At 35.5% G+C, this 19,145-nt stretch overlaps 2 protein-coding genes and 1 non-coding gene across 3 annotated transcripts in view; all 3 read left to right on the top strand.

Annotated features, from left to right (window-relative positions):
* The window catches only part of LOC125849128 (pterin-4-alpha-carbinolamine dehydratase 2, mitochondrial), a 179,353-nt gene that overhangs the window by 14,925 nt on the left and 145,283 nt on the right, over positions 1 to 19,145 (top strand). The window lies entirely within an intron of this gene.
* Positions 1 to 19,145, top strand: part of LOC125847223 (uncharacterized) — a 923,078-nt gene that overhangs the window by 821,121 nt on the left and 82,812 nt on the right. The window lies entirely within an intron of this gene.
* Positions 14,708 to 14,833, top strand: LOC125849634 (U6atac minor spliceosomal RNA). Its single transcript, XR_007444707.1, has one exon. It is a non-coding gene; the product is annotated as a U6atac minor spliceosomal RNA (small nuclear RNA).

Genomic DNA, 19,145 nt, shown 5'->3' with positions numbered 1-19,145 from the left:
CCACTCAGGTGTTTGTCGTGAGGGCTCTACTGGTTGTTTCAAGTGTGGTCAGAACGGTTATTTTATGAGGGAGTGTCCTGAGAACATGCAAGGTAATGGTAATAGGGGCAATAGGGCCCATCTTTCTTCAGTTGCTCCACTAGACAGACCTGCACCTCGATGAGCTACTTGAGGTACTGCAGGGAAAAAATCGTTTGTATGCCATTAATAGTCGCCAAAAGTAAGATAATTCACCAGATGTGGTCACTAGTATTATCCAAGTCTTTACTTTTGATGTTAATGATTTGCTAGACCAAGGAGCAAGTTTATCTTTTGTAACCATTTGTGTTGCAAATAAGTTCGATGTTATTCCTGAGAAACTGTGTGAACCCTTCTGTGTTTCTACACTTGTTGGGGAGTCTATTCTAGCTGAGTGATTTTAAAGTGATTTTTTCATTTCCATCCATTGCATAGACACCATGGCTTATTTAGTTGAGTTAGACATGGTAGATTTTGATGTCATTCTTGGTATGGACTGGCTTCATGCCTATTATGCCTCCGTTGATTAACTCGAGTAGTTAAGTTTCAGTTTCAAAATAAGCCAGCCTTAGAGTAGAAAAACAGTTCAACAGTGCCTAAGGGTCGTTTCATTTCGTACCTTAAGGCAAGAATGTTAGTTTCTAAGGGGTGTGTCTATCGCTTAGTCCGAGTTAATGACTCCAGTATTGAGATACCTCGTATTCAGTTAGTTTCGGTAGTACGAGAGTTTCAAGAAGTCTTTCGTGATGATCTTCTTGGAGTCCTTCCTGAGAGAGAAATAGACTTCGGTATAGACACTCTTCTAGATACTCGTCCTATCTCTATTCCGTCATAGAGAATGGCACCAGCAGAGTTGAAGGAGTTGAAAGTGTAGTTAAAGGATCTATTAGATAAGGGCAACATTCGACCAAGTATCTTACCTTGGGGCGCTCCGGTCTTTTTTGTGAGAAAGAAAGATCGTTCCCTTAGGATGTGCATAGATTACCGTCAGTTGAACAAGGTTACCATCAAGAATAAGTATCCTCTTCGGAGAATTGATGATATTTTCGATCAGCTTCAGGGTGCTTCCCGTTTCTCGAAAATTGACCTCAAATGAGGCTATCATTAGCTAAGAGTAAGGGAATGTGACATTCCAAAGACAACTTTCAGAACCAGTTATGGTCGTTATGAGTTTTTGGTCATGTCATTTGGTTTGACCAATGCACCAACAGTGTTTGTGGACCTTATGAATAGAGTCTGCAAACCTTACTTAGAAATGTTTGTTATCGTCTTTATTGATGACATACTAATTTATTCAAGGAATGAAGAAGATCATGCTGACCATCTCAGAATAGTTCTCCAGTCTTTGAAAGATAAGGAGTTGTATGTTAAGTTCTCGAAATGTGAATTTTGACTTGAGTCTTTGGCATTCTTAGGCCATATTATGTTTGGAGAAGGAATTAAAGTTGATACTTAGAAAATTGAGGCAGTGCAGAATTGGTCTAGACCCACATCTCCAACTGATATTAGGAGTTTCTTGTGTTTGGCTGGCTATTATAGAAGGTTCGTAGAGGGGTTCTCGTCTATTTCATCCCATTTGACCAAGTTAACTCAAAAGACAGTGAAATGTCAATGGTTTGAAGCTTGTGAGAAAAACTTTCAGGCATTGAAGAAGAGGTTGACTACTGCCCCAGTTTTGACTTTACCAGAAGGTACTCAATGTTTTGTGGTGTACTGTGATGCATCTAAAGTTAGGTTGGGTTGTGTCTTAATGCAGAATGTCAAAGTTATAGCTTATGCCTCCAGATAGTTGAAAGTTCACAGGAAGAACTACCCCACCGATGACTTAGAGTTGGCTGCTCTAGTATTTGCTTTGAAGATATGGCGTCATTACTAGTATGGTGTGCACATTGATGTATTCACTGATCACAAAAGTCTTCAATATGTGTTCACTCAGAAACAACTTAATCTTACACAAAGGAGGTGGTTAGAATTACTCAAGGATTATGACATGAGTATTCTTTATCACCCAGATAAGGCTGATGTTGTTGTTGATGACTTGAGTGGGTTGTCTATGGGTAGTATGGCTCATGTTGATGAAGAAAAGAGAGAGTTAGCGAAAGATGTGCATAGACTTGCACGCTTAGGAGTCCGACTAATGGATTCCACAGAAGGAGAAGTAATGGTGTTGAATGGGGCTGAATCATCTCTAGTGTCAGAAGTTAAAGAAAATAAAGACCAAGACCTTATCTTGCTTGAATTAAAGGCAAATGTTCATAAGCAAAAAGTGATGACTTTTGAACAAGGGGGAGATGGTGTATTGAGATATCAAGGTAGGCTGTGTGTACCAATGGTAGATAATTGAGTTACTTGAAAGTTTCACCCATGAAGGGTGTTATGAGATTTGGTAAGAACGGGAAGCTCAGTCCCCTGTATATTGGCCCTTACAGAATATCCAAGAGGATTGGCAATGTAGCTTATGAGTTAGAGCTACCACCAGAGTTAGCAACAGTCCATCCTGTGTTCCACATCTCCATGTTGAAGAAGTGCATGGGAGATACTTCACTTATCATATCAACTGAGGATATTGGTATCAAGGATAGCTTATCTTATGAGGAGGTTCCGGTTCAGATTCTAGATCGCCAAGTTCGCAAGTTGAGGACTAAGGAAGTAGCATCAGGTCAAAGTTCTGTGGATGAATCAGTTTGTAGAGAAGCTACTTGAGAAGATAAAGAGGATAGGAAAAAGAGATACCCACCTCTCTTCGAAGCCAGAGAAGTTCCAAATTAAGGTACTAATCCTATTCTTGGCATTGATATTAAGCTGGCATGTCAAAACTGGATGGTGTTTGCTGGGTGTTTAAACTGTATGTTTGATGTGATACCCTTAGCCTAGTAAAATTAATCTCATTCGGGGACGAATGTTCCCAAGGGGAGATATTGTAACATATCGCAATTTGAAATAACTAGGAAGAATCTAGTAATTGGAAATAATCATTTTTGGAAAGAATGAAAATATGGAAATTTGTTTAAGTTAGGAAAAGTTGAGTTTTGGTCAACTTCAAATGGCCATAACTCGTAGCTCAACTTCAAAGTAGTCCCTGAATGTGGGGCTCTGGGGCGACGCGCGAGCCAGAGCGCCCCATCTTGGTCTCTGAATGTTGAGGGCTGGCGCCCCCCGCCTCTCAGAACGCCAGGGACGCCAGTTCTCCCTATTCATTCCCTACCTTTTCGTACTTGTTCCTTAGCAATGAACCTATATTTTCTAGTTGATTCCAACACTCTAAGGTACATCTGAACATCATGAAATCATCCATAAACATGAGATCATGAACCTTGAATCCATAATCCAATTCAAGGAAATTTAGGATCAAAGTCAAGAGAAGTATGAGTCAAGTCTAGAGAAGCTCTTAGAGTTTTCCAAAAGTCTATCCCAAATGTTTTAACTTTGTTCTAAGATATAAATTTCATGTTAAGCAAAGAGTAAAGAGTTGAAGTTCATTTCTTCAAATTTATATGGGGACTATGTATTCCCAAAGAGTTTAAAATGTTTTCACATTTAAACAAGAAAGGAAACCTCGATTTCCAAAGAGCCTTCGGGCTAGTTTTTAAAAAAGAGTAAATGCTTTCATAATTAAGCAAGAGGGGAAACATTGATTTCCAAGATAGCCTTTGAGCTAAGTTTTTGAGCACTAATCTCAAATCACAGAAGAAGTATATTTTTAAACATAAGAGCTAATATTATATTCTGGGAGTAGTATTGAGCACCGATATGGGGATGCGAGTTCACATTAACTCAAGTCTCCATAAACCATGTAGCAATCATCAGTAGAAAAGGGTCATACTTTTTAACTGAATCCTTTTCGCATAGACTAGTGGATCCAATTAGTAGTTCAGGTCCTATACCACGGCAAGGTATAGGATGGCCCGGGCAGCATAGGGCTAATAACATTGTGTCATCAGTATAATTCTTAAGTGTTGGTTGTCGATTAGAGAAACTCCCATAACAATAATGGCATGGTTCCTCAAGGGGTTCTGCTTAGTATGGATGGGGGTATGGGATTTTATTCATGCATTGCACAAGTAGACTTTGATAGTGATCGTGATATGTTTTTTTATGATTTTATGATTATGAGTTGACAGCATGTTTTAAATAGTTTTCTTTTTCTTTATATTGCACTTGTCTTAAACTGCTTTATAATGAAATGCGTTCAGTCAAGTATTCATGAGTTGAGAAGAGCTACGGTAAGTGTTTCTTTCATATCCTTTTCAAGACTCTGTTATGTTTAGTTTTCCAACTCGCATACTCGTACATTCAATGTATTGATGCCAGTTGGCCTGCATCGTCTTATGATGCAAACACAGGTAACTAGGATCGGCATTCTGGTGCATCGTTGATCCAGTGAGCAGTTCAAAGTTTGTTGGTGAGCCTCCTTGCATTTCGGAGGATCTATTTCATTATTTTCTAGTTTATTTCATTAAGATGTTGTGGGGTTTGTCCCAACATCCATCTCAGTTTTTATTATAGGCTTCATAGACAGTCATATGTTAGTTGTTTAGTATTTTCATTGTCATTATTCCATGTTGAGACTTGAGTTTGCCTTAATGGCCAGTTGAATGTTCCTTTATAACATTCCAGTTTATTATATGAACTTACCTTTGTTGAGTTTAAGTCTTTTGCTGAGTTAAGTAAGCCAGGCCAAGGGCTCGCTTGGGGCCAGCAAATGGTCTTCGAGTGTCAATCTCACCTAGGGTGTAGGCTCGGGGCGTGACAAGTCAGTCACCCATATAGTCCCAGAACTACGAGGCACGTAGGTTGAAAGTCCTCTCTATGGGCATCATTTTAGTGATCACGCTAGCATGCCTCTATACTTTTAACCGGGTGTATTGGGTCCTCTCAATGAGGCGTATACATCGGACTCCACATTTAGCTCATGTGGTTTTATTATCGGTAATTAGTAGCTCCCACAATTCAGTTAGACTCCATTGCATTGACCACATGTCAGTATAGTTAGTATTTATATCCTGTTCAGATTATACTCTTGCTTTATTGCTTGTTCAGTTATATGTTTATTTCAGTTTTACTCTATCCTGCATGCTCAGTACCTTTCAAGTACTGACGCATACTCTACGCTACATCTTCTTGTGATGTAGGTTCAGGTTCTTAGCATCTAGATCACACTTATATCGGTTTCCCGATCTCCAGTTCAGCAGCATCACTGGTGAGTCCTCATTCTTCGACGACAATAGTCATGTTATATATTTCAGTATTTCAGTCTTTAAGTTTCAGTTTTGCTAGACTTAGCTTGGGCATGCCACAGTACTTCTAGTCAGTTAGAGGCTATTTTCAGACATAGTTAGATTCAGTTTAGTATTTGAGTTTGATATTTCTTTTGTATTGAAACTCTCAAATTTGATATATGCAGTTTAGTATATGGGGGTATTTCCCTATCATTTCAGATTTACTTATGATTAGCTTCAGCATCAGTTATTATTATTCTTACTGTGTTCATGTTATGCTAATAGCGTTAGCTTGAGGTCACTTGTGATCTAGGTCCTGTGTCCGCGTCTCGAGGGTAGCTCGGGTCGTGACCCACCCCATCTAGAGGACCAAATATACCCTGCCAAAGGTATAGTGGCATGATTGGTGTGATCACTAAAATGATGCCCATAGAGGAGACTTATAACTTACGGGGCACGTAGTTCTGGGACTATGAGGGTGATTGACCCTATGCCAACGCTTTATTAATCTTCTCCTAATTGATTATGTAATTAACACATTATAACTGATTTTCTGAAATACTGGATTACTCAAAACTGACATGCTAACTGAGAATGCAACATTAATATACTAATAATGAAATATTTGAAAACTGAGGCATGTATATCTGAAATATTTGGCCTAGCATGTGTAATTCATGAACTAAGAGAACTACATAGCTAGGGTTCTGAATTTATAATAGAATCTATGGAAAAACCATACTAAATTCATGATAAGCTGATTTGGATGATTCTCACAGCTAAAACCGAACAATTTCTAACATTTAAGAAACCCTAGGTCTGGATAATAGTAAGGGAATAAAGATTCTGACTAAAATTTAGGTACCTAATGGGTGAAAGGAACCCACAAGTGAAATCCCACATACCTGGTGATGAATTCCACAGAGAAATCTTTCGATTTCAGGGGTTGAATGGATAAAACCTTGCTTTGTTCTTGGACTAGGGCTGGTCGACTCTTTCTCCTCTGCGTTCTAAGATTTTTCTAAGTTTTGGTGAATGATCTGACTTGGGTAAGTTCTAATTATGTTTCTAGGCTAAAACTGACCTAAACTACATATTTTAGGGGCTAAACGACGTAGTTTAGGGGTCCAATGCATAGGGAAAAGACCCAAAGACCCCTGACTTAAAATTTGTCGTGGTTTCCGATGGACCAGACTAACGGTCTGTGGATGGACCGACAGTCCATCCTGGTGACCCGTCGATCGTAACTGGGAGACTGCATCAAGGGGGTCTGATTCACGGATGTGGACCACAACCCGTGATTTGATCTACGGTCCATAGGTCCGGCTGTTGGTCGACCCTTGGAAAAAAATTCTGGCTAATTCTGGGGAGGGCTGCAGGTGGCCACCCACGGACCACCAGCACAGACTGTGCGTCACCTTACGGTCCGTTGGTGGCAACCGTGGGTTGCATCTGCAACTCTTGGAAACCTGCAATTTGGTTAGTTCTAACATACGGGGTGTTACATATATAGTGTCCCTTGACACCCCTTTGGCACATGCTCTCTAAAGGAAGAAGTGGCAATGAATGGATTGCCAATTTTTTTTTTAAAAGTCAGTTTTACCTTCTTTAATTGAAGAAACATTGACCACCTAAACAAGAACTAGGTTCTTGTTTAACTTAGGATAGACAAAAATGCAACACAATAAAACACATATGTTATCATGGAAAACCTCCTTTCTCAAGAGAAGGAAAACCACGACCTACATTCGAAGGATTTTTCACCAAACTTCACCAACTTTAAAGAACAACTTTAGATTACAACTTTATAATCAAACAGTAACTCTAGTACCTCACCTCTATAGTTTACTTAAATTGTTCAAGGATTAATTATAATTGTATACTCTACTCTATAAGAAACCAAACTCACTTCTTGTTACAAAACCTCAAAAGTTTTCTTTGACTCTTAGAACAATTATCTCTAAACAATAATTCTAAGAGGAACCGATGCAAACTTAGCCTGTAGAAAGAAAAACCTAACTCTATTTCTTCTATCTTCTGTCGTATGTTCTTTAGCGCCGCACTGTTCTCGCCACAAAATTCTCTCGATTTATGAATTGCAAAAGTTGTTTTTCTCTTTGTCAATGATCCTTTTTTAAGGGTGGATTAAACCCTAATTCAATTCTACCAGGAAAGTAATTCTTTTCCTAAAAAGTTTTCCTTTACTTTTAAGGAGTACTCTTCACTATTTTGCCTTAATTAGGAGTGTGTCTTTTATACGTTATTTCTTCTTTCCCGCTCTTTTATCTCAGTTCTGGTACAGGCTTATGAACCAAGTTCACTTTTACATTACCAAAACTTTACTCAGAATAGTAGCATGTCATCATTAATTTATTTCTCCTATGAGGACTCAATTTCTCGAGTATCTATCAACATATATAGAGATTAGTTAGAGAACTCAATATCTTGATGATGGTTCTTTTTTAATGCAATGTTGTAAAATATTAATTATATAATCACTAAGCTAAATCAATAGAAATTATTTGTATAATGGAAATCAAGTTTTTTTTAATGCTTGCTTCTCCTGAAACCTAAACCCAGGCTCGCTTCTCCGATCTCATGGATTTTTAAGGGCAGAAAATCTCATGGTTGTTTTAGCCGTGTCACAGCCTCACGTTGTAGACAAAACACTACCACAACATATATATTCAAAATACTATTGGTTCAACACATAAATCAACATAGGTCGCACAACCGGAAATCAATTCTTCTACCATACCTATATCCAAAACTGAGTTGAAACTAATTAATTTTTTTCATGGGGAGCCAACCATAGAATTCACCATAGATAAAGTTAATGAATTCAGCATAGAGGAAGAACTACATCAAGCCGTAATTCTCAAATTCTCTTATGGAAAACAAATTTGCATGTATTGAACATGGTTATTCCAAAGAAACTCGATATTAAAAGTCATTGTAACATTGTACAACTTTAGTTTCATCATCTCTTGATCAGGTTTGATTTATATGAAGACTTCGTTCAAGTTTTGTAGAGAAATTCTTGTTATATCAAATTCAATGGTGAACAGTTTCTATTTAGAACTTTTCTTTGGACTATATAGTTCAATCCTAAGGAAAAAAACATCGAAAGCATTGACATGGATATCTTTTCCAGATATGCCGCCAAATCTTTTGCCAAAAAATCACTTTTATCAATTGATTCATCCGTTGGGAAACCAATTGTTGTAGATAAAGCAACTCAAGAACGTACTAGGACAAGCACTACTAAAGTTAAAGTCATTTTAGATGTACTGGATAAAAAAAATAAATTATTCTCCATGGACGCAAAAATAATTGAACATTATCAAGATTTTGTTTATGATAATATCCCAAGGTACTGTACACCTTGTAAACGACAGTGGCATGATGAAAATAGATGTCATGTGTTTCTCGATAAGGTTAGTGTTATAAGAATCAGAATAATGCATTGGATAAAGGTACACATGTGGAGCAATATCAAGTTGATTTAAGGGAGATTATAAATGCTAAATTTCAGAACGAAAGCAACAAAGAATAAGAGGGACAGTTGGTCCCAGATGATAATTCTGATGAAGGAAGAGATGCTCAAAATAATTTGGGGGAGGGGGGGTATCTAGGGATGCTACTATTGATCAAGCTTTTGCTTATAGTTCTAAAGAAGCTACAACTTTTAACTCTAATAATGAAGAGAATCTGGGGAACAATGGCAAGTGGATTAAGGTTGCTAGGCGCAGTGTTGGGAAAGATGGATTGTTGGGTTCGCCTAATATAGTTGTGGTTAAATAAGCCAACTCCACTGCAAAAAATTCCAATAACGAATGGACTTTGGTCTAATAAAAAATGGTGGTTCTAAGTCCTCATGCAATCAAATTTTGCACCAAAAGGTTCTGCAGAGGTTGAGTTTAATAGAAGCATCATTGTAGTTGAATGTACTAAATTTGACGTGTTGCGATATGAGAGTAGTAAAAACAAGAGATGATACATGGTACAAATGAATTATCTGCTGAATTTTGGAGTACTTTAGGCAAATCCCAACCTCTTACTGGTGTACTTCAGTGCACACACCAAGTTATGTCCAGTTTGAAAAAGACGTTAATAATTTGGGCTTTGTTACTTGAGACTTGAATAATAATAGGAAACATGTTAATAACAAGTTATTTTGATATATGAAAATGAGTTCATTCTTAGAAAGAAGATAGCTAGTAATGAAATTAGTCTAAATACACCTATCATGGTTCTTTTGGATTTGAGAGGAGGCAAAAAATGATTTGAATGTTTTTAAAGAAAAACAAGGAAAATGAGTATTTCTGTATGGGTAGATTTAGTTGACGAAAAGGAAAACTTGACTTCACCTCTTATGAGTAAGTTAAGTCCTCAAGCATCCGAATTTGTGCCTACAAGTAAGGAAAATCCTTCGATGGCAGTGACAATTGATAACTTTAAAAAAAAATTTAGCCATGATATTGACTTAGAAAATGACAAGTCTGATGGGGAAGATGAAGAGGATATGTTGGACATATACTTTGATAAGCTGGCCAAGGAAGAAGATCTCTCATCTAGGCAACAAAGAAGTGGAAGCAACAAAATAAAAAAAACAGAGACATGGAAGGGAGCATGTTGAGATGGTACTGTGACTTAGGAATTTATTCCAAGACACCTATTAATGCGACTAACAAAGCAAAATCATGTGACAATGTCAACAACTTTAACAAGATCCAATAAATCCAAGAAGAATTGATAAACTATCAAGCGTTTGTTGGACAAATTTGAAAAAGAAAACAAATAGAAAACAACTCAGGTTACTTTAAACGGGCAAACTATCTTTGTAGTTCACACACACGCACGCACGCACGCGCACACATACACACACACACATACACATATTTGAGGCTGATAACTCAACATTATTCTTCATTTTTATATTCATGCATTACTTAAGTATCTTCATTTATTAACGATATGCATTAAGTAGTACAGGTTTATTATCTCATTATGATTAGAAAGGTAAGGCATAGCCCCCATTGCTTGTGCTATTCTCTTTTAGGTTTTTGTTTTTATTTATCAATAAAAAAATTAGCCCTAGGCACTCTGCCTAGCGGATTAAAAAAAATAAAAAAAATATAACGATATACATTTGTTTGGTTAAGTAATGGCAGAATTGTAGTAGTAAAATACATGTTACCATTTTCTAATTTGCAGAATGTTTTAGATTTATTTTTAGTTTAAATGATATATTTCAGATTGCTTTTAAAAATCATTAGAATATCTATGAACATTGATGAACTATTGGATTAAGTTTTCCAGATCATGTTAAATCCTTGCACCATACCCACACACAAATTAAATTATTTTATTTTGACCCGTCCCGCTCTGTCCCGCCCCCACATATAGTCAAATCCACTCGACCCCACCCCACCCCATATATGTGTAAACATGTCCCGCCCCATTGTCATCCCTATTTCTTATAAACTTTATTATAATATGAATATATATCTGAAAATTAAGAAACTCTTTTTTAAAGTTTACCCAATAATTCATGTTTGTATTTTATATTTGACTTCTTTGTCCTAAATACCCCTCCTTAATGGATGAAATGGATTTCGAGTGAACATCAAAGTTACCATTCTATGAAAAACCTAAATTCCACATTTTCATTAGCTACATTTGAAGTTCTTGTGTTTTCTTCAGCTTTCTCCATGATAGCAAAATCTAAAACCCGAGAAAGCTATTGAATTGCAAACTAAAAAAATTATAAAATGGAAAAAGAAAAACTCGATGAAACTTTCAGTGCAGAGAAACCATTAAACCATTTGGAAGCTTATGAAGGAGAAAATTTCTAGGTGGGAAGGTAGAAAACACATGAAGAGGTATTTAATTTCCATGGGTTTAGTAAAATAACAAAATAGCCCTTGAGAAGTGACACACGATTGTTCTAGGAATAGCCTTACCATATGGTTTAACAAGGACTTTGGAAATGGAACCCTAGAGGTAACTGTTTAATTGTAACACATGTCACTTATAGATTCACTTTATAATTTTCTTTTACCACTTTCAAAAGATGAAAAAGTTGAATGTATTTTTCTATTGTATTTTATTAGTCAAATTTATTAAATGTAATACAATAAAAAAAATTATTTATTTAGGGCCTAATGCGTGCATTTTCACGGGTTTTCAAAATTATCATCGTGTCAAATTTTGGCCATCAGATGCATGTATCTGACATTTCTAGTTTTTAAATATATAAAAATAAAAATAATAATTATATTTTAAATGGATATAAAAGGAAAGTAGGTCTGACAAATTGAAACGAGGGTGTATACCTTTTTCAAATATTTAAGAAGTAAATTATTACGTCAATGATGATTTTAGCATGACATCAACAACCTATTTAGGAATAATAATCAACTAATAACCATTAATGACATAATTATCTTGAATGTCTAGATCTCATTGATTAATTTATTTATATATATATATATATATATATATATATACTATCTATGAACAAAAAATTCAGACCAAAAATAGAAAAAATTAAATGGTTAACACCATAGCCACTATATAAGTAGTGTGGCATTAGCCCGTTAATGAAAACATACAAACAACAAAAAAAAAAAAAAGAATCAAGATTTTGAAAGGGAAACCAAAGTCTATATTGTGTATGTCTCATTTATCCTAATTTCATTTCTTAAGTTTTGTGTTTAAATTTTGATGAATAATTTTGTTTACTAAAATACAGGACTTGTGAACTTAAAGTTTAAATTCCTTATTGCCCTTTCTTTATGGTTTATAATCGCCTCAAACTGTAATTATATACTATTACATGGGATAATCTTAGTAGCATTGACTGCTAAGTTTTCACTTTTTTGGTGAGATCAATTCCTCACCTTAATTGTAATCTCCTCCTTCATTTTCCCTTTCCCGACCCATATTTTTAAAATAAAAATATATTAATAAATATCATATATTTTATCACATTAAAAAAGAATGAACAAAAAAAGAAACAGAAATTATCTATAGAAATTATAGTTACAAGTAAATTTATTCTCAGTATTGATGTCTGATAATTTCCACCCCTTCTTAGCTCTGTGTTGTTTCTCAACAAAAGAGAAGTGCATCATGACTTGATGGGTGTTAAATTGTGTAAATGAAAAATGAACAGTTGAAACTTTTATGAATAGTTGTGATTTTTTGAAGAATTGCACTTTTCTTGTGACTTTTTGAAAAGGTTGTGACTATTCCAAAGGACTGTGACTATTCCAAGGGGTTTTGACCTTTCCGATAAGGCATAATAAGTACGTGTTTACGCTATTCTTTGTTGTCTATAAATACATGGGTTTCTTCACAAACAAATTCAAGTGTATTTTTTTAATGGTTGAGTGGTTCACTGACGTTGTGATTTCAAGTAGCAATAGTAATATAGTTTGAACAACATGAGGAACCAAGACCAATTTCCTGGCAACTCTGAAAGTCAGCTTATTGAAAACTTAGTTAGAAAAAAGTGAAGATTGAGACAGAATGTGAAGAAATTGATAGGATTAGTAAGCTACCTTGTGCTCTTATTATCAAAGTTCTTTCTTTATTGCCCATAATAGATACGTTCAGAACAACTATTCTCTCTAAAGATTGGCAATACTTGTGGACTTGTATCAACAACATTGTATATGACAACGAGGAGTATTGTCATCCAGATAGCTCGACAGTGCACAAATTTATTTCCTTAACGAATAATGTACTACCTCTCCTTAGCTGCTATACACTTAAAAAGTTTAGTCTAAACTTTGTGTTCAAATATGATGATGGTGTGTCTTATTTTCCGGTAATTGAGAAGTGACTTGAGTTTGCTGTGAATAAGAAAGTGGTGGATTTACACTTGAATATACGGTATACTGTTTATCCGACGGATCATGATCAACCCTATAGCATACCTGAAGTTCTCTGTAGTAGTTCATTCATTCTAAAACTCAACTCTGAGAATTGCAAAATATTTGAAGAGTGTGTACTAATTTGGACATCTATAAAGAGTTTGACGCTGGAAGATTTGTTTCTCCGGGATGAACACATTAAGCAAATAATGCCAAATTATCCTCAATTGGAATCTTTGAGGCTACGCGAATTTTGTGGTTTCAATCGTTTGCACATGACTTCTCCAAAATGTAGGTGACTGGAATTGATCTATCACGTTCATCCTTACGGGGATTGATATTCATTCGAAGGTGATACATGTTGCTTTGAAATTGCTACTCCATATGTTGAACATTTAACGATTTCTGGGGTTTTTAATGATACGAGAATTAAGTTGAGGGACTTTTCATTTTTGAACCATGCCAATCTTGATCTCTACTGTGACGAATAAGATGAAATGGATGAGAACATAGTGAAAGATCTTTTGGTAAGCGCTCGTTGTGCTAATGAACTAATACTCTCATCCTGGTTTATCAAGGTTAGTTATCAGTCCCAAATGTTTCCAGTCATTTTATGTTGATTGTGAATAGATCTCTTGTTTTATATGTTGAATCATTCTTCTGTTTAGGTGATTTCCATTTTGATGTTTGAAGTGGAAGACACCTCCTTACCATTGTTGGAATGCAAATGGTTGATAATAAGTTCTTGTATTTCAAAATTTCCATTCCCCCTACTAGACAACCTCTTAAGTTCAACTCCTAAGTTGGAAAATTTGATGATATTTCCTGATAGGATGGTATGTTTTCTATTCTTTTCTTACTTCAGGATATCTTTATGTCAAATGTATATTGATCCCCTACAGCTACAACGACTAACCTAATTTGTCCTTCTTTGGTATCTATAGTATTACCCCTATTATGAAGACGAAGAGATTGATTTGTCGGAAGACAAAAAGTACCTTTCCATTGAAGAAAACGTATTCAAAGTTTCCCTATATAATATGAACAATGTCAAGGTTATACCATTAAGTTGTCATACATATACATCTGACGCAACAAAGCTCCATCAATTCTTGAAGTTCTTACTTGAGCATGCAGTAAATCTGGAGAAACCGGTTATAGTGCCAGACCATAATGATTGCAACAATTGTTCTACTAATATCTCAAATCTGATGAAGTATTTGTTACCTTTTCCAACAAGTGCATTTATTTCCTTAGGACCAGTAAGTCATAATGTTTTCTATTCCAAGTTTGTTTGAAACCCTATAAAGTAATTTCTTTAGTCACTTTTTAATGCGGAAATATCATTTGATGAAGTTACAAGTTACATTCACCAGCATACCTTTCTAATATTTATATTTATTTCTTATAAACATGCATGGATATTTCTAGATGATGTACAAGTCATAAATTTAAGATTGTATCCAAATTAAGCGGCTAAAAACCTAAATATGTAGCTTCCATTAATTAAAGTAATTAAAACTTAATTTTGTGTCAGCCATAAATTAGCACAACAAAAATAGTTTCTCATCCCTTAACCTAAGGTTTGTGTTTGTAAAAAGAATAGATGGTTGAAATCTCCTCCTACAAGGACGAAAACAACCTTCAGGTTTTACCTGTTACCACACATCCGTTTAAGGCATTCCAAGTTGGTGGGACTAAAAAAGAATGTGAAGCAGTGAATGCTACTACTTTTTTATACAACAACTCTAATCTGAAAAGATTATGGAATAGAACACTACAAAAAACACCTGATTTGTGGAGGTTTAATTTCGAGATTACAATCAACATCCGCAAATTGTACCGAATTAAGGGAATTTATGTACCCTCTGCTAATTTAATTTAATTTACAGGGAAGTAAGGGGGTTTCTATACCCTTCGCTTATTTTATTAAATTTGTAGCGGTTAAAACCTCCGCTACACTTGAAAATTAAAAAAAAATAGCTACAAAAATTAAACAAATAAATATTTTTAAGAGGTGGTGCTTGTCTTCTAAGAAAAAGAAAAGAAAAGAAAAGTAAACTCCATTTCTCCTTAATGAATAGTGAACACTCCCATTTCACTCTAATTTCTTTCTTACACCGCTTTTCATACCTATAAAAGTCTCTATGGCTTTGCTTCTTCCATCTCGTTCAACGACGATTCCTCTTAAAGAACTGACAATGACATTGCCACGTTGATGATATCCGTTAAACAGTGGGTGGAAGATTGATTCTTTGATCGCTTGAATAAGAAGGGCATCACGTTCTTCCACTGCTGCCATTGATGGAACCACAATCAATATTAAATCATAGAGGCGGAGGGTTAAGAAAGAAGAAAGAAAATGACATGTTTGATGGGGAAGATGAAGAGGACATGTTGGACATATACTTTGATAAGCTGGCCAAGGAAGAAGATCTCTCATCTAGGCAACAAAGAAGTGGAAGCAACAAAATAAAAAAAAAGAGACATGGAAGGGAGCATAGTTGAGATGGTAATGTGACTTAGGAATTTATTCCAAGACACCTATTAATGCGACTAAGGAAGCAAAGTCATATGACAATGTCAACAACTTTCACAAGATACAATAAATCCAAGAAGAATTGATGAACTATCAAGTGTTTGTTGGACAAATATGGAAAACAAAACAAATCAAAAACAACTCAGGTTAATTTAAACGGGCAAACTATCTTTTTAGTTCACACACACACGCACGCACGCTCATGCAAATGCAGACGCACACGCGCACACACACATATTTGAGGATGATAACTAAACTTTATTCTTCATTTTTATTTTCATGCATTACTCAATTATCTTCATTTATGAACGATATGCATTAAGTAGTAGAGGCTTATATCCCCCATTCCTTGTGCTATTCTCTTTGAGGTTTTTGTTTTTATTTACCAATAAAAAAACTATCCTCAGGCACACTGCCTAGCAGATTAAAAAAAAATAGAACGATATGCCCTAGTTTAGTTAAGTTATTGCAGGTTTGCAGTAGTAAAATACATGTTACCATTTTCTAATTTGCAGAATGTTTTAGATTTATTTTTTGTGTAAACAGATTGCATTTAAAAAATCATTAAAATATCTGTGAACATTGATGAACTATTGTATTAAGTTTTCCAGATCTTGTTAAATCTTTGCACCATACCCACACACAAATTATTTTATTTTATTTTGACCCGTCCCACAATGTCCCGCACCTATATATAGTCAAATCCACTCGACCCCACTCGCCCCATATATGTGTAAACATGTCCCACCCCATTGTCATCCCTATTTCTTATCAACTTTATTATAATATGAAGATATCTATGAAAATTAATAAACTCTTTTTTAAAGTTTACACATTAATTCATGTTTGTATGTTATATTTGACTTCTTTGTCCATTAGATAACCAAAGCTTCAATTGGAAGATCACTGATTGTTGTTCTTATTTGATTCTAATTCAATTGGAATCGGTGAGACCCACTTCACTACAAAAAATCCTGGTTTGTGGTGGTTTAATTGCGAGGTTATAATCAACCTCCGCAAATTGTATTGAATTGAGTGGGTTTCTATACCCTTCTCTAATTTTATTAAATATACAGCGGTTAAAACCTTCACTACACTTAAAAATAAAAAGATGCAGCTACAAAAATTGAAAAAAACACCCACTTCACTCTACTTTCTTTTTTACACCACCTTCAATAGCTACAAAAATCTATAGGGCTATGCTTATTCCGTCTCCTTCAATGGAGATTATTATCCTCTTACTGTAGTTGTACTTGTCACGCCCCTAGCCTATACCCTGGACGCGGCTAACACTCGGAGACCATTGGTGGCCCCCAAGTGAACCCTTGGCTTGGCTCAATACTCAGCGGAAGACTAACTCAGTTGAAATATAAATCTCAAAACAAACTCAACTCTTAAGGATATCATTAATAAGATAGTTTAACTCAGTATACTCTGAAAGTACTCAAAACATAATTGTTCAACTCAGGTCTTTAAAACATCACAAGGGAGATGGGAAAAGATTTCTCAACTATTACTGTCTATGAAGCCTCTAATAACTGTGATAGATGCCGAGACAAGACCCAAGACATGTGAATAAGACTAAAAATAGAAGTGGAATCCTCCGAAATCAAGGAGGCTCACTAAAGCAACTCTAGAACTGCGAGTGGTATCAACGGGGCGCCTGTTGATGACCCTGAATAGTTGTATCTGCATCATGAAATGATGTAGGCCAAAAATGGTGTCAATACATTAAATGTGCGAGCATGTAAGAGGGAACTCTAAAACACAAACATAAGCTTGAACTGAATAAAAAGGAAGAACAAATTCACCTCATCTCAACTCAACTCAACGATACTTGACTCAATTCAATATAAAAGAAACAATAAAGATGCAGTATAAGGAAATATTTTAAAGCAGTAAATAACAAATCAATGTACTTAAAAATACAATAAGAACTATTTCCTGTTATTTAGGAGGTTCTCTACCAGAACTGTCCTATACCTTGCCAGAGTATAAGACACCCTCAACTAAGTGTATCCACAGGCTATGATTAAAAACAATAAGGAATCATCCAAAAAGTATGACCCTTTACCCATGTTGCCATACATGGTTTATGAGGACTTTAAGTTGTCTGAACTCATCCCCGTATCAGGGCACAATACTACTCCCAATAGTATAACTTATGCTCATATGTTCAAAAACATTTCCTCATCCTCAAACTTTGAGATTATTACTCAAAAGGTTCTCTCTAGAGAGATTATGCTCAAAAACTCCTCATGAACTCATTTGGAAGTCAAGGTTTCCTCTCGTTTTAAATGTAAAACATTTACACTTGGAAATACTTAGTTCCCTTATATTGATTTTGAAAACATGAACTCAACTCTCTTCATCCTCATACTCAAGTACTCAAGTCTTAAAACAAGTTTTAAAAGTTTGTAAAAGACTTCTCAAAAATGACTCAAAGGATTCTCTCTAACATCACTCTTAACTCTATCTTGAATTTGAAATGTGAATTCAAGAATTATGATAAGGATATATAGGATTTCTCAATGATTAAATGTAGTTTGGATAGTTATAATTGGGGAGAGAATGAAGATACGTTTTTAAAGAACTCAGACGGGACGAAAGACGAAGAAGGACGGGGGCAGGTGACCCTAGCGTAGGATGCCAACTCCTCAATTTCAGAGGATCAATTCTGGCATACTACAGACGCCCTACACCAGCCCCTCTGGCACATCTGGGGGCGCCGCGCCACCCCTCTCCCAGAACATTTTGACAAATTTTCCTCTCAATTTTTGGCCCTAATTTACATAGAATCATTTGATACCTTCCAAACATCCTTAGATTCTTAAACCTAACACCAGTAAACAAAAATCTATTCAATTTCCTCAATAACAACCCTCAAACTCAAACCCTCACATCAAGAACTCATCACACTCCAATAATAAAGAATGAAGAACGAAACCTCAAGAAAATTCATCAAGAACTTAATACACAAAATCTCATGGACGAATTGAATAAGAAAACTCATGAATGGAGTGCGGGTGAACTAACCCATCACTATGAAAACTTACATACCGGATCAAACCCTTGGAGAAATTCCTCAAAGATAGCAAGAACTCTTGAATGCTTGAAGTTTTTATCCCTTTTCTCCTCTTGAAATTTTCCCTAACCTTCCAAACGTTTTTAGAATTTAGCGTAAACTGATTTTAATTAGCTTTGACCCCTAATTGGGTAAAAAAACGTGTGGGGCTAAGGAAAGACCTAAATACTCCTTCTTAAAATGGATGAAATGTCTTAACAAGACAGGTTGTACTCAAATGGGCATATCTCCCTCATCTGAACTCAGAATTTAGAAAACTCAGTGGCGTTGGAAAGGGGCCTCAAAGGTCTTTCATTTGATATCTTATGGGCCACCTAACTCATCATGTACTGAAAGTTATGATTATTTGAAGTTGACCCAAAACTCACAATCGAAGTGTAACTTGTACTAACCTCAATTCA

Source organism: Solanum stenotomum, chromosome 12, assembly GCF_019186545.1.
Source record: "Solanum stenotomum isolate F172 chromosome 12, ASM1918654v1, whole genome shotgun sequence".
In the NCBI taxonomy this organism is placed as follows: Eukaryota; Viridiplantae; Streptophyta; class Magnoliopsida; order Solanales; family Solanaceae; genus Solanum; species Solanum stenotomum.
This window is presented reverse-complemented; position numbering and strand designations above follow the sequence as displayed.